Genomic DNA, 3,713 nt, shown 5'->3' with positions numbered 1-3,713 from the left:
TGTACTTCTGACATGTATTGGATGCAGACATCATTCTTTCAGTGCCTTTCTGATGCCTACCCAGATCTTTATACCTAGATCTCTTGTATTTCTCCTATGGCGTCAGTATCTGCTAACACCATCATAATTCTGAAGTCTCAAGAGTAACATCTGAAGCCCCGCTGGAGCTCAGTGTAGATTTTTCTTGTGTCTATTCTAATGGACAATGATCACTCTCTGGTATGCTCTTTCTCCTGTAGAGTTATGTATGAAACTTCTCACATCCATACACAACTGCCAAGTGTTGTCATATCTGGTGTAAGAGCTGTTGGAGTTTTGGATGGGAATGCTGTCGTGCTACCTAGAAACATCTACTTGTGGTTTCCTTCTGTCGTTGAAAGACAGATTTGTCGCTTTGTGTATCACATCTTTGACTTTAGATAGATAGAGAAATACAGCACAGAACAGGCCCTTCGGCCCACGATGTTGTGCCGAACTTTTTTGAAACTACTCTTGTGTGACTCTGACCACTGGTACCCAGCATCTTCGTCCATCAGTTCTTGTAGGTTTGCTGTGTGCTCTAACATGTGAGGTATGAGAAAGCTCATGAACTGTATCAGGCCAAGTGTTATGGGCCGGGATTAGGGAACCCCAAAGTGTATCATGGAGTTCACCTGACCCACAACCTTTAACAGATTGTGGTACGGGGAGCACACGGCCCACTCTACAGGCGTGGTACAGCAGAAATGAAAAGTATTTTTTTTAAAGCAAAACAATGTTTATTCTATGAACTCAAGTTAACCTTTTTAAAGCATACAGAGAACATCTTCGCAACCATTAATTCAAATACAACCCCCAAAGACTACAACACTAAGTAAACCTTTAAGCTTTCCTTTTTAACATCCATACGACTTAAAAACAAAACCTTTATCAGAAGCACATCAGGTTAAAGTCACTACTGAAAACATTTATAATTCTGAATTCACCAAATGATCAAGAGATAGTCGTTTGATGGCAGAGAGAGCAGCAGTACACCTGCTTGGTCTGGCTTCAGCTCCAACACTGAAAATGAAACTAAAACACACCCTGCAGCAAACGGCCTAAAAAGAAAGTGAAAAGCTGACAGACAGCCCAGCTCCACCCACTCTCTGACATCACTGCAGTAGTAAACACTCATTTCTTAAAGGTACTCTCACTACAGATATTTATATACACACACATTTATAAACACCCATTTCTTAAAGGTACTTTCACATGACACAAGGATATATCTCAACTCTTTCCTATCTCTTGGAGATTCCATCTCAGAGATAGCTGTGGCGTTTCCCGGATTCAGCTTGACAACTGATGAATCGGCATTTGTCTGCCTTTTGCTTGATCCTAACTTTCCTGATTCTTTCCATAATCTTCACGTAAATGGAGGTTGTGATCTTTTACATCAACACCATAGACCTGGATATCAATGGCTATGTTGACTGCTCTTTTACACCCTGGGTACGTGTCATCTCCTTCCTGCTGAAATGCATCCTGCCTCACTTTCAGGCCAAAACATTGATGCAGAAATTTGTATCGGCCAAAGAATGTGTTGAACGTTGGCAACAGCAACATTGGGGCTTGGGGGGTGAAATAGGGGTGTGTGTGGGGGGGGGGGGGGGGGGGTGGAGGCAGTCAGGCTTTGTGCCTTGTTGGGTTGGAACGGGGCCTGAGTGACTGTCAGAGGGTGGCAGGCCTCAGGGAGAGAGGGCTAGGTGAAAGGCCTGAGGGTGTGTGGGGGAAGGCTGTCAGGACTTGGGTCTGGTTGGGTTGAATCGGGCATGTGGATGGTTGACAGGGAGTGGGTGTTTGTTGTGCATCGGGGTGTGGCGGAAGTAGTGCACTGGGGTGGAGGACCTAGGGTGCTGTGGGGTGGGGGGGGGGAGGGTATCAGACCTTGCATTGTGTCGGGTTGGGTCAGTCCTGAGGGTGGTGAGGGGAGGATGCTGGGCCTCAGACAGGGTGAAGTGTGAAGTTGGGCCTCCAGGTCGGCTTGGCTTGCGTCTGCCCTGGGTAGGGGGGCAGGTGTGGGGGAGGAGGAGTTGATGTTGTGCCTCGCTGGAGTGAATCAGGTCTCTGGTCAGGTCAGGCCTGGGGGGGTTAAGGGGGAAGGTTGTCAGGCCTCGCCGGGCTGGTCGGGTTTTGGGTCGGGTTTTACATTGAATTTACAGTGCAGAAGGAGGCCACTCGGCCCATCGAGTCTGCACTGGCTCTTGGAAAGAGCACCCTACCTGAGGTCAACACCTCCACCCTATCCCCATAACCCAGTAACCCCACCCAACACTAAGGGCAATTTTGGACACTAAGGGGCAATTTATCATGGCCAATCCACCTAACCTGCACATCTTTGGACTGTGGGAGGAAACCGGAGCACCCGGAGGAAACCCACGCACACACGGGGAGGATGTGCAGACTCCACACAGACAGTGACCCAAGCCGGAATCGAACCTGGGACCCTGGAGCTGTGAAGCAATTGTGCTATCCACAATGCTACCGTGCTGCCCAGACTTGGTCTGGGGGCGTTGGAGGGGATGGCGGTCAGGCCTTGTATCGGGTTGGGTCAGGCCGACATAGTGTGGTTGGATGTCAGTCCTCCGAGTGAGAGAGTATGGCCTTGGGTTATGTTGGGTGTGGGGTTCTGGGGATTGTGGGATGGGGGGGGGGGGAGTGGTGAGTCCCCATGGGGCTGGAGGAAATACCATGCAGGGAGCTGGGCAGGATGTGGGTGTGTTCAGCAGTGGGGGGAGACCCCTGGGGGGTTGGGAGGTGGGGGGCTTCCCTGGAGGGTTGGGGAAGTCCTGCGCTGGGTAGTCATGGATGGGGGGTGGGGTGGGGTGGTTGGAGACTCCCATGTGGGGAAGCCCCATGGGATTTAGGGGTGTGGATGAATCCTGTGAGGGGTTGGTCTGGGTCTATATAATAGTTACCCAGAAGTTAGATGCAGTTTTAATCCCTTTAACGTTTTCTGGGTAAGTATTGATGCAACCCAGTTGGAATTATCGGAAGTTTGCTATTTAAATCGCATTTTTGGATGGGTCACCGGGTAAGACAATTGTCCAGGCTTGCACTTCTGGGCAATTGCCATTGCAAACCTTACCTGTGAAAATCTGAGACGGGCTCCCCAACACAACTTTGGAGTACCCCCTCCCCTAATATGACTTTGAGGAGCTCCGAAGTCACGGCATTAGTTCCTAACCCTTTGAATAATGAATTAATACATTTGACATGGAATCTCATTTTACAGGTTGTGATGTCAAAGCAGCAATGCTGGTGCTTGTTCACGATGATGGAAATCAGCTTTTGTCTCCTCAGCCGAGACATAGTGACCCTTTAAACCCAATGCCCCTTTAAAGACAGTGCCCCTTCAATAGTAATAAATAGGGCAAGGGGGCAATAAATAGAATTGGATTGGTGGCGGGGATGGGAGGGAGAAACTATGGGAAAGCTGTCAGCCGAGGTGTAATATTACAGGACAGTTAATTGTTGGAATATTGCACTCTGCCATGAAGTGCTCCTAGTTTCATTAACACGTGAAGGAAAGTGCCTATATTTAGTGAGAGAAATCTGTCACCTCAGGTTCAAACAATCAGTATTTATTCAGCATTAGACCGAAAACTCAAAAGCTATCTGCCATTGGCGCACAGGCGACTGGGGCATTCCTTTCCCTGGTATGTCAGAGGCAGAATGTTCTGTGCTGCTTT

This window comes from Scyliorhinus canicula, chromosome 11 (genome assembly GCF_902713615.1).
Source record: "Scyliorhinus canicula chromosome 11, sScyCan1.1, whole genome shotgun sequence".
NCBI classification, from domain to species: Eukaryota; Metazoa; Chordata; class Chondrichthyes; order Carcharhiniformes; family Scyliorhinidae; genus Scyliorhinus; species Scyliorhinus canicula.
The sequence above is the reverse complement of the archived record's forward strand: the minus strand, read 5'-3'. Positions refer to the sequence as shown.